Here is a 13261-nt window from a genome sequence, read left to right as displayed (position 1 = left end):
ACCAGCCTAGGTGCTCGTCAATAGATAAATGGAGGAAGACAATGTGGTATACATACACAATGGAGTTTTACTGAGCAATAGAGAAAAATGAAGTTATGTTGTTTCTGGGGGGAAAAAAGAAACTGGAGAACATCATGCTAAATGAAAGTCAGGGGTCAAGTGTTTTCTCTCATATATGGAAGCTAGAGAGAGAGGAAAAACAGAAATTTAAAAGAAAGGGGATCTCACAAAAATAGAAGGGAAACCAACAGAGTAAAGGAAGGGGATTGAATGAGGCAGGGCAGATGGGAGGATATAGGGAAGTACTGGGCAATGAAACTACCAACTCATGCTGTGTACAAATATAGCACGATGAATCCTGCTTATCTATACAATGATAATACACTTATAATGATGATGATGATGACGATGTTAATGATAGAGGAGGGATTAGCAATCAGGGGAAGGGTGGGAAGGAAGAAAAGTACTGAGAAAGGAGATTGAGAAAAGTACAAATGTGGCATAATGAATTCCACTACTGTGGAAACTTAAAATGTGCCAATAAAAAGAAATTAATGGTGCTGTGAAAACTGGACAAAAGCAGGAGAAAGAAATTAGACCCCTACCTCTTATACAAAAACCCATTCAAAATAGATCAGAGACTTAAATTTTAGAGGCAAAATTATGAAACTACTAGAAGAAAACAGAGGAGGATGCTTCAGGGCATTGGTTTGGGCAAGGATTTTTTTTTTTTTAATATGACCCCAATAGCACAAGCAATAAGAATAAAACTTAACAAATGGGATTATATCAAACTAAAATTCTTCACAACAAAGACAACAATCAATGGAGTGAAGAGACACCTACAGACTAGGAGAGAATGTTTGTAAACAATTCATCTAACAAGGGATTAATATCCCAAATATGTAAGGAACTCAACAGCAAAAAACAAACAATTCAAATAAAAACTAAAATCACCTGTATAGCCATTTCTCAAAAGAAGATGTACAAATAGCCAAGAAGTACATAAAATAATTTCAAGATTACTAATCATAAGAGAAACATAAATCAAAATCACAATGAGATATCAACTTGCCATAGTTAGAATGACTATTATAAAAGACAGTCAGGTGCAGTAGCACACACCTGTAAACCCAACAGCTCAACAGGCTGAGGATCGAAAGTTCAAAGCCAGCCTTGGCAACTTAGTAAGGTCCTAAACAACTTAGCAAGATCATGTCTCAAAATAAATAAAGAGGGTTGGGGATGTGGCTCAGTAGTTAAGCACCTTTGGGTTTAATCCCTGGAACCAAAAGAAAAAAAAATGTTGGTGGAAATGTATATTAGTATAACCTTATGAGAAACAGTATGAAAGTTCCTCAAAGTATTAGAAAGAGAACTACCATATGATCCAGCTATCCTACTACTGGGTAAAGAGCTGAAGAAATTTAAATCAGTATGTCAAAGCCACATCTGCATTCCCATTTATTACAGAACTCTACACAAGAACCAAGACAGAGAACCAACCTAGGTACCCACCAATGGATAAATGAATAAAGAAAATATAGTATATATGTACAAAATCATAAAAAGGATGAGATACTGTCAATGGCAGCAACATGAATAGAACTAGAAAACATTAGGTCAAGTGAAATAAATGAGGCACAGAAAGACAAACACCACATCCTTTGTTATAAGTGGAAGTTGGACACTGCTCTCAGAGAAGTAGAGAATAGAGCAGTGGTTATCAAAGACTGGAAAGGGTGAGGGAGAGAGTAGGTGGAGAGACTAATATGTTTGTTTTACCAAATAAACCTGTGGAAGCCCAGGAATCGATACCTAAAGGAATAATGTGCAAATTATCTTATATTAGACAAAGCTGCCCAAAACATACATTGAAGAAAAGATAGTCTCTTCAACAAATGGTGCTGGGAAAACTGGAAATCCATATGCAACAAAATGAAATTAAATCCCTATCTCTCACCATGCACAAAACTCAACTCAAAGTGGATCAAGGACCTAGGAATTAAACCAGAGACCCTGCATCTAATAGAAGAAAACGTAGGCCCTAATCTTCACCATGTGGGATTAGGCCCCAACTTCCTTAATAAGACTCCTATAGCACAAGAATTAAAACCAAGAATCAATAAATGGGATGGACTTAAACTGAAAAGTTTCTTCTCAGGAAAAGAAACAATCTGTGAGGTGAATAGAGAGCCTACATCTTGGAATCAAATCTTTACCTCTCATGCATCAGATAGAGCACTAATCTCTAGGGTGTATAAAGAACTCAAAAAGCTAAGCACCAAAAAAAACAAATAACCCAATCAATAAATGGGCCAAGGACCTGAACAGACACTTCTCAGAAGATGATGTACAATCAATCAACAAATATATGAAAAAATGCTCATCATCACTAGCAATTAGAGAAATGCAAATCAAAACTACTCTAAGATTTCATCTCACTCTAGTCAGAATGGCAGCTATTATGAAGACAAACACAGTAAGTGCTGGCGAGGATGTGGGGAAAAAGGTACACTCATACACTGCTGGTGGGACTGCAAATTGGTGCAGCCAAAATGGAAAGCAGTTTGGAAATTCCTTGGAAAATTGGGAATGGAACCACCATCTGACCCAGCTATCCCTCTCTTTGGTCTAAACCAAAAGGACTTAAAAACAGCATACTGTGGACACAGCCACATTAATGTTTATAGCAGCACAATTCACAACTATGGAACTATTCAATCAGTAGATGAATGAATGGATGAAAAAAAATGTGGCATATATATACAATGGAATATTACTCGGCAATAAAAGAAAAGAAAATCATGGCATTTGCAGGTAAATGGATAGAGTTAGAGAAGATAATGCTAAGTGAAGTTAGCCAATCCCCCCCCCAAAAAAAAACAACAAATGCCAAATGTTTTCTCTGATATAAGCAGACTGATTTACAGTAGTGTAGGGAGAGGGGAGGTGGAAGGAATAGGTGAACTCTAGATAGGGCAGAAGGGTGGGAGGGGAAAGGAGGAGGTATGGAGTTAGAAATGATGGTAGAATGTGATGGTCATCATTATTCAAAGTACATGTATGAAGACATGAATTATTATGAATATACTTTATATACAGAGATATGAAAAATTGTGCTCTATATGTGTAATATGAATTGTAATGTATTTCGCTGTCATTTATTTTTTAAAAAATTTTAAAAAGTGTAAACCTCAAGGTCTGAAATTCAAGATACACTGAATGGAATTCAAGGGAAATTAAACACTGAAGAAGGGATTCATGAACCTGAAAACACCAATAGAAAAATCCAAATTGAAATGAAGAGAGTAAAATAATAATAATGTGCATAGTGACAGTTCACTCTTCCTGAACCTTGGCATTTCTGTGTACTTTAGAATGACTCTATTTAAAATGATAATTATGCAACTGAATAGCCTTACATAAGTAAATCAAAAGAGACTACATTTTATAGATCATATTTTATTACAATGTGCTATTTTTTACCATATTTTAGGGACCATGCTTGTGATTAGATTGAAATCCATCCCTTTTTCCCTAGACTGATATTTCCTGGCATGATAGACTTAATAAAATGTTATATTAACATTTTTGTCTCTTCATCTTACTAATAATAGCTAATGCATATTGTACAATTAAATTACTAGACCTTTTTTTTATATACTTTAGATGATTAAATTCATTTTGTCTTACTAGCAATCTAGGAGATAGGGGTCCCCTTTAAGACAGAAGAGGAAACTGAGGAACTTGGCCAAGATGACACAACGAGGGTGTAACAGAACTGGGATCTAAATCCTGGCACTCTTGCTATCTTGATTTCTCTATGCCGCTGGTTTCCATATTGTTCTTCACACCAATCTGAGTACATGTCTCTTCATTTCTTCATTGAATGTCTTTAGTTTTTTCCCCTTTTAAATAGATTTTATTTTTTAGTGCAGTGTTTTTCTTTTCTTTTCTGTTTTAATTTGGTTTGGTTTGGTTTTTGTTCTCTTTTGTTTGTTTCTCTGTCTTGGTGATTCAGCCTCCTGAATAGCTGAAACTACAAACACGACACTGTGTCTGGCTACAGTTTCACAATCAGAGGAAAATGGATTAGAGACCAGAATGCTCATATATCTTCTGACACTCACCCCATGCACATCAACGTGATATATTTGCTACAAATGATAAGCCTACATTGACAAAGCACTGTCACCCAAGGTATAAAGTTTACATCAGGGCTCACCCTTGGTGTTGTACATCCTATGGGTTGGGACAAAATACAATGACATATATCCAGCATTGTGTTATCATACAGAATGGTTTCTTTGCTATAAAATTCCCCTATGCTCCACCTATTCATTTATGCCTTCTTCCTAACTCTTAGCAACCACTAATCTTTTTACTTCTTCATAGTTTTGTGCTACCCAGAATATCACAGAGTTGGAATCATATAGATAATTTTCAGTTGGTAATATGCATTTAAAGTTCTTCTAGGTCTTTTTGTGGCTTGATTACTCATTTGTTTTTAGTGCTGAATTAATAAAAGATTACCTAATTGATACATATGCAGATGGACTAAACAGACATTTCTCAAAAGAAGAAATACAAATGGCCAACAAATATATGAAAAGAGGTTCAACATCATTAGCAGTTAGGGATACATAAATCAAAACTACACTGCGATTTCATCTCCCTCTAGTCATAATAGCAGTCATCAAGAATACGAACAATAATAAATGCTGGAGAGGATGTTGATGAAAAGGAATACTTTTACACTATTGGTGGGTCTATAAATTAGTACAACCACGGTGAAATTCAGTGTGGAGTTTCCTCAACAAACTAGGCATGGAACCACCAGATGACCCAGCTATACCCTCCTCAGTTTTATCCTAAAGAATTAAAATGAGCATACTATAGTGAAACATGCATACCCATGTTTTTAGCAGCACAGTTCATAATACTCAAACTATGGAACCAGTCTAGGTGTCCATCAATGGATGAATGGAAAAAGAAAATGTGGTATATGGACACAATAGAGCTTTACTCAGCCATAATGAAGAATGGAATTATGTCATTTGCAGAAAAATGGATGGCACTTGAGAGCATTATGTTCAATTAAATAAGCCAAACTCAGAAAGTCAAGAGTCATATGCTTTCTTTCATATGTGGGAGCTAAGGAAGGAAAAAGGAAAAGAAAGTCACAGAGAAGCTCATGAAAATCAAAGGTTGTCCAGTAGAGTAGAGTAAAGGCTCTAGGGGGAGAGAGAAGGGAGAGAACATGGAAATACTGGGGAATGATATTGACCAAAGTTATATTATTATATTATATGCATGCACAAATACCTAACAGTGAATCTCACCATTATGTATAATTATAATGCACCATTAAAAACATGGAGAAAAAAATAAAAAGAAGGGATGTCTGGCCTAGGAATATAGCACAATGGTAGCTCTATTGTCTAGCATGCATGATCCCCCCACCATTAAGAAAAAGAGAAGAGAAAAAAGAAGAGAGACACCTTTGTTTTGCTCCTGGTCTTCAAGTGAAGCTGGAGGACAAAAGAACAGTAAGTATAGATAATAAAAAATTAGGTCAGATAGGGAAAGGGGGTGCTGGTTGGAAAGGAAAGGAAATCAAATGCTCTTTCCCCTTCCCTATGCCAGGAATTGCTCCTCCCTGCACGGAGTTGCAGGAGTTGTTAATTAATGTCTCCTGGGCTGTTTCCTTACTGCCTGGATCACTCCACCACTTTCCCTCCCTTCCCCCTGGCTTTTTGGATCACCCTGGCTGCTGCTCACATACTCAGATGGAGAGAGGAAAGGGGTAAGATAAGGGGAGAAGAGGGCAAGATAACAAAGAAAATCCAAAATAAATAATAGGGGCAGGACTCTCCCACTTCTTTGGACACCAGCTCTGGAACCTTTCTCTGCAGGGAAGTCTGTTTGTGTGCTTTAAATAAAGCTTGCTTTCTAGGCTTGCCTCAGAGTTTCCTGTGTTCAGTCTTCACACCCAGGGAAACAGCACGTCATCCCAGTATCCTTAGCAGAAAGCTTCACGTTTCTCAAGGTTAAATACGCTGTTAGCTATAGATTTTTTTGTAGATTGTTCTTTATCTAAATGAGGACTTTCCCCTCTATTCCTGGTTCACTCAGAGTATTTATCAGAAGTAGCTGTTGGGTTATTTTAAATGAATTCAGTGCATCTATTGACAGGATTATGTGATTTTTCTTCTTTGGTGTCTTGATGCAATGAATTACATTAATCGGTTTTCTTTTTCTTTCTTTTCTTTTCTTTTCCTTTTTTTTTTTTTTTTTTTTTTTTTGTATGTGTGTGGCTTAAATTATCAGGCCTTTACTATTACAAACCAGAACAATATGAAGCAAGTACTTTTCCAGGCTAGATGACTTGGGAGACTGAAAATATCCACTACAATTTCAAGTAAAAGCTGAGTACAGTGGCATGTGCTTATAATCCCAGCTACTTGAGGGCTGAGGCCTGAGAATCATTTGAGCCCATGAGTTCAAGGCCAGCCTAGGCAACCTATCAAGACACTGTCTCAAACAAAAATCAATTTTTATAGATCAACAATGTCCATGAAGAAAGAAAACATCTGTAAGCCACCAGAGATGGGTCCTATTCATACCCACCCCTGTCACACAGAAGGGAATGAGGACCCTCTGAACTCAGATGTCCCAGGGCTCACCCTGGGCATTGGAGAGTACTAGTCATGCTGTCCCTGAAGATGTTGGGTAACTAAGCTGGAAAAGTTGAGATGAATTCAGCCATGGGTTTTGACAGAAACTTGAGGAGGTCAGGAAGTGCAATACAACCTTGGAAAGCTTCCTGAATACCTGGCCCCACAAGGTATCTCCCCCCGTGTGAATGTTCATGTGAGGCCTTACATCTCACTGATGAATCCTGCTGTGTGGACAGCTCAGCTAAAGCCTCCCTGAAGCATGTATTTTCTGGTGCTAAATGAGGTGGAAGCTTAAGCTGTAGCCTTCCCACACTCAACTGCACTCCTTGGGCCTTTCTCCTGTGTGTACTTTCTGATGCCAAACAAAGTGGGAGGTTCTGATGAAGTCTTTCCCACATTTACTGCACACAAAAGACCTTTCCTTTGTGTGATCCCTCTGGTGTGCATTTAAGTCAGAGCTTCAACTAAAGAATTTCCCACATTCAGTGCACTCAAAAGGCTTTGTCTCAGTGTGAATTTGCTGATGTTTAATAAGAGTGTATTTGTGGCCAAAGGATTTCCCACAATCACTGCAATCATAAGGATTTTCTCTTGTAGGAATGCTTTCATGCTGAAAAAGTGTGGATTTGTGTCTGGAGACTTTCCCACAATCATTGCACTTGTGAGGCCTTGCTCCATTGTGCACTTTCTGGTGTACAATTAGGTTAGAGTGATGGCTAAAGTATTTTCCACATTCACAACACTTATAAGGCATTTCTCCTGGGTGGATTCTTTTATGCTGAATAAGGTTGTCTTTTCGACTAAAGACATTTCCACATTCTCTGCACTCATAAGGCCTTTCTCCAGTGTGGATCCTCTGGTGCTGGACAAGTGAATCTTTGTGACTGAAAGCTTTCCCCCATTCACTGCACTTATAATGCATTTGTCCAATATGCAGTCTCTCCCTGCTTGCAGTTCTCTGGGCTGTCTTGCTCTTATTATGGCTGATCTTTTGTTGGTAATGGCCCAAGCTAGTCTGGAAGTTCCCCTGCTCCACCTCACATGTAAAGGGGTGTTCTAATAAGTGAGGTTCTTCACCGACTCTGCAATTCTTCCCTCATGAAGTATTGCCTTCATCTCTTTGTGAAGGTTTCTTTACACTGTAATGTTTCAAGTTCCAGTTAAAGTCTGCAGTGAACCACAACTGTCTCCCATATGCTCCACATGTGTGAGTTTCAAGTCCACAGTGTGTTTCCTCCAGGAGCAAAATATCTTTCAAGATGGGGCCACATATCACAAGGGTGAGCTGCCTGGGTGGATGGACCTGTTGTAGAAGTACGGAGTACGCAACACTCCTACAGAAATCACCTGCTTCAAAGGCACCTCTTCATCCTTCACTTTGCACCAACAACCCAGAGGTTCCCGGCCCGCAGCTCGCCATCCAGCAACAGGGCAGCTTCCCGCTGGGTGGAGCGCACCGGCAGGCCGGTTTCCACTGTGGGCCCCTATGAGATGTCCACTGCCATCAATTGGTTTTGGAATGTTCAACCAGCCTTGCATACCTGGGCTAAATCCCCTTTGATCATGGTGATCAGTGCTGATTCTTTGAATTTAATTGATCCATAACTTTATCTCCGTGAGCTCAAACTCTCACCTATTTTATGGGATCACATTCTGACATAAATTTTCTAAGGACTTTCCACTGTGGCTCCCTCAATGTCTGATGCTCATAAAGCACGAAAGGTGCTTCTTCATAACTGAAACTGGCATTCTCGAAAACACTGACTTTTCCTGGCAGGAGGCACTTATTTTCCAGGGCTTCAAAGTCTGAATGAATGCCCCTAGGTTTCAGAACAGGTCTATATTCTCATTGTGTTTGTAACACTGTGGGGGCTACAGTAGTAGGACTCTCATCTGAACTGTTTTTGAAGCCAGAATTAGACAGGTAGTTAGTGTAGATAGGTAAGTCAGGTGGGATCTAGGAAGCCAATTTTGAGTGAGTCTGGGAAATTGAAAACTGTCCCCTGAGGGTTACTGTTTACTCTAAAGTTACCCTAATGTCAACCTTAGTTGGACCACTCTTGAACAAGCTAGTGGCTTTCGTCAAGGACAGAGTAAACAGTTCAGATGATGGTTCTGCATACCCACTATCAAATCCTAGACCCAGAAGGAGAATCCTACCAAGATGTAGGGCCTGCCCAAATAGACCCCAACTAGGGAACCATGATTGGTCCCCAAGTTTCCAGACAAAGTGGGGAATGAGAAACTGATGTGACTCCATTTTTGAAAAACCACTTCTACCTCAAGGCCTGTCCAAAGGGAGGGGGCATGACCCTTGTCCTTGGAAAAACCAACAGAGATTCCTAGGCTCATACCCACCCTGCTGAGTTGTTTGTCTGTAAATAACAGGAAGATCTGTGGAGCCAGGTGTCCCTGACTCAGTTATGCTAGTTCTTGGAAAGACCAAAGAATGTCTGGGGGCCTAATGCCTGACCCTGAAGATCCATAGCAACCCCCTAGCAACCACAAAATCAGCATGAGACAGGGAAAATACCTGAAATGCCAGGTGATTCTCCCAGTAGTTTCCTGAGATTGATAACATGTTAGGAAACCATGTAGTTTAGCACTACACCCCTCGAGGCTTAAACCAATCAGTTCAAACGTATCCACCACTTGAACTAACCAATTACCCTTACCCGACTTGTTCCCGCCAATGAATGTACTAATCAATGCTAAAAGTTGTTGTTTGATTTTCCCGCAGTGTGAAATAATTTGCTGTGTGATGCTGTGACACATAGAGTATCCCCCAAAAAACCTATAAATCCTCACTGAACTGAGTAAGGACCAGGATTCACTCCCTGGGACCGCTGCGTCGGAAATGTTTGTGAGTCCAGGATTGAGCTTGCAATAAAGATTCTTGTGTGATTGCATCGGATTTGGTTCCTGGAGGTCTATTGGGGTTCCACGAATCTGGCATTACATATTTACCAACACTTCTTACACTAAATATGCAGCACTCCCTTCCTCCCACCCCCCAGCACAACAAATTCTCCAATTCTCAGGACACCAACTGGGTGTCCTACAATTCAACTCAGAAGACCTGTTAAGTTAAAGGGCTTACTCCCACCAGACTACCCCCACTTCAGATGCCAGTCACAATTGCCACCTGCATCTAACCAGCTATAAACTAGGGTTCCTATTGTGACAGTGCTGGGGACTTCCAGGAAACTAAGGCAGTATGGAGACCTTCCTTCAAATCCCATTCTTGCAATCATGCAAGAAAGATTTCAGACATATTGCTCAAGTTATAGGCAAGAGTTTATTAGAAGTGATATGAAAAAGGTAAAGGGATACCCTCAAGGGAGAGTGGGTCCTCTCAGAAAGGAGAGGGATAGGATGCTCCTCCTGCCCTCTAGTTTTATCGGGAGGCCCAGGGAAATTTCCAGAGTCCTGCCCAAGTCCACCTTCTGATTTTGACTGACAGCATAGGAACTGCTTGGACAGCCTCTAAGAGAGAGATGGTGTGGTACTCATAGAATAGGGTTGTTTTTTTTTTTTTTTTTTTCTTTTTTGGTTGTGCATGCAAGGCAAGCACTCTACCAACTGAGCTATATCCGCAGCAGCCCAGAAGAGGAGTTTTTAAAGAAACGAAATCCTCTTGTTTTTGTCTTTATTTCCTGTCCTATAAATGGGTTTGTTATGCAATTCCCCTGGTTTTGCCTAAATTTCCTGCCCTCTCAATCAAGTTATTATCATTTGAATAACCCCTCTCAAGCTTTCTTTGTGAGGGTCTACACGTTTTGGTGTCAGGGTGATTAGGGGTCCTCACATAGTTTCCATGAAAAGGAAGAGTTCTGGAGACCTTGTTACAAGAAATAATGATGACAGGGTCCTAAAGGTATCTTTTCTTAATTAAGCCTGGGGGAGATTTTAATATACCAAACCCCCATCTTCCAGGTGCCTATCTGTTGGGTTAGGATCCCTGTGGTTTTTCAGTCTCCCTTCACGTCTTTTCCCTACTCACCCCTTCATGGCTGAGTAGCTACTTCACACTGTGACTCCCCACCTCAGATACCTTGCCAGAATGGCTCACAGAATGCAGAAAAACTGCTCACTTCCTATTACTGGTTAATTATAAAGATACAGCTCAGGAAGAGCCAAATGGAAGCAATAACCGGGCAAGAGGTGGGGGAAGGGCATATTGTCCTCTCCAGGCAATCACCCGCCCAGTGTCACCGAAAGCTTGGTCCCTGTCCTCATACCAATTCAGTAATGAGGACTCAGTTTTAAGAAACAGGGAAAATGAAGTTTTATTGCTTTACAAGCAGAGGAGAAACACCAGAGACTCCTATGCCAGAAGGTGTGATTCTGCCCCGTGAGGTTTTTAAAGAAGCTTTTCAAAGGCTACATTTCAGGAGTACCCTGGAGGGGGATGGTGATTCACTTGTTAATTTGAGAGAGGGAGGAAAACAGGGAACATAAGCCTCAGGGGCAGAACTGTAAGAACCGAATTCAGAGCTTGAAGTAGACCTCTGTTACACCAGCATTTCATTGTGTCCACCAACCTGGAAGCTTTCTGAAGTGTGTTGATTAGGGGTTTTGTGAGAGTTCCATTATTTACACATGATTTACTAAATACTGTCCATTTGTGGTCAACTCATCTCAGCCCATCAGATTTCCTCAGAAGTCTCAGAGGAAGCTGAAACTTCCCACGCTCTAATCACTTCATTAATTCCTCTGGCAACCAGTCCCCACCCTGAAGCTATCTAGGGGCACTCCAGGACTCACTTTATTAGCGTAAATTAAGTTGTGGTTGAAAGGAAGGTGTAAAGAATAACAAAAGATAAACCAGGCGTGGTGGCATGCACCTGTAATCCCAGTAAGTCTGGAGGCTGAGGCAGGCGGTGCCAAGTTCAAGGCCAGACTAGGTAACTTCTTGAGACTCTGTCTCAAATAAATAAATGGAATGGAGATGTGGCTCAGTGGCAGAGTGCCCCAGGGTTCAATTCCCTGTGTTGGGGTGGGGCGGGGGGGGGGGGGGGGGGGGAAGAATAAGAAAGAGAAGGAGAAGAAGAAAAAGAAGAAGAAAGAAAGAATAACAAAAGATGTTCCTATAACCCCTATCACTCAGGAAGTCACAAGAGTTTTGGACACTGTGTCGAGATCTGAGGGCAAAGATTAAATGTATGGGTTTTTTTTTTTTTCAGCTTTATTATAGTGTAGTTGACAAATAAAGACTTCATGTATCTAAGTGTCAAAATTAATGATTTGGTGTATTTATAAATTGTATTGTGAGCTAATCACAGTAATCAAACTAATGAATATAGATATATTCATTACTTTTCATATTTAACATCTTCTTTGTTGTTGTTGTAAAAACACTTAAGATCTATTAGAAAATTCAAGTGTACAATACAGTACTGTGAACTATAGTCATGTCATGGGAGAAGAAATGTCTCTGAAGAAGAGTCTGAGGAGTTCCCAGAGAGAAGGGGGAACTTGATTCAGGACCCTCAGGGTTCTTGGCATACAGAAAAGAATTTCAGCACCTGCCCGTCAAAGGCATAGACGGAGGCTTATTTAGTAGATAAACATTCAAGGAACAATGTGTTCTGTCTCAAAAGAGACACGCAGTAGGCATTCAACAGAGAATGAACCTTTATCTCCAGAGGGAGAGACAGCAACCCATGGGTGTGGGGTGTTCATATTTACAGAGGGCTGGTGCTAGTGAAGCCAGATTTACAGATAAGTAGTTAGTGTAGTTAGGTAAATCGGGTTTAATATCCAGTAAGATAAATAAAATGGAGGCCATTAATGAGAATGGAGTCCAGGAAACCAGAGCAGCACTTGGGGAAAGTGAAATGTTAAGGTCCCCAAGGCCCAGAGCCCATCCTAAGGAAATGTTAAGGAAGCAGCTCCCAGCAAACAGGGAAATGCTAATCAAAAGCAGCCCCAGGCCCTTTCTGCCCAGATGACTCCTTCAACCCACCTATCCCCCACCCTTTGGGCCTTCCTACCTGTAAGAAAACACAGGACAGGAATGTGGGAGAGCTGAAAGAAGACCTTAGCTATAAAAGAGGGAAGACCTCCCCCTTCCACGGATTCCACCTTCTTCCTCCTGGGAGAAGTCTTTTCTGATGTCCTGTGTGCTTCTCTGGTGTTACACTTCAGCATTCGGGGAAGCAAGGTAAACAGTGGTGACACTAGAAGCTGGCCTGGAGGTGGAGGCAGGGTGGTGCTGCACAGTTTTGTGCCAGTTTTTCCTTTGCTTGCGCTTTTCCCTCATTTTACAAGGGCACAGCCGGAGAGATTTACAACTGTGCTTTCTGCATCTCAATGGCTCGTGGGCATTTCCTTTCAGACTCAATGTATTTGTCTCTTTATTCCAAATCCCTAACTCAATCACATTGCTGTACCTTAGATCGCCCAAACTTACTTTTGTGTAATTGAAACTTTGTACCCCATTTCATCCTCCCCGCCCCCAGTCCCTGGTATCCACCATTCTACTGTCTACTTTGTGAATTTAACTGTGTAGTTTCCACCCATCAGTGAGATCCCGCCGTATTTGTTTTTGGCGTCTGGCTTATTTCACTTAGCAT

The 13261-nt window shown here is 40.6% G+C and overlaps 1 protein-coding gene and 1 pseudogene across 1 annotated transcript in view; both read right to left on the bottom strand.

Annotated features, from left to right (window-relative positions):
- Positions 1 to 13261, bottom strand: part of LOC114085489 (broad substrate specificity ATP-binding cassette transporter ABCG2-like) — a 109614-nt gene that overhangs the window by 80173 nt on the left and 16180 nt on the right. The window lies entirely within an intron of this gene.
- On the bottom strand, positions 6330 to 8222 carry LOC114085454 (zinc finger protein 134-like; annotated as a pseudogene).

The sequence above is a fragment of the Marmota flaviventris genome, chromosome 7 (assembly GCF_047511675.1).
Source record: "Marmota flaviventris isolate mMarFla1 chromosome 7, mMarFla1.hap1, whole genome shotgun sequence".
In the NCBI taxonomy this organism is placed as follows: domain Eukaryota; kingdom Metazoa; phylum Chordata; class Mammalia; order Rodentia; family Sciuridae; genus Marmota; species Marmota flaviventris.
This window is presented reverse-complemented; position numbering and strand designations above follow the sequence as displayed.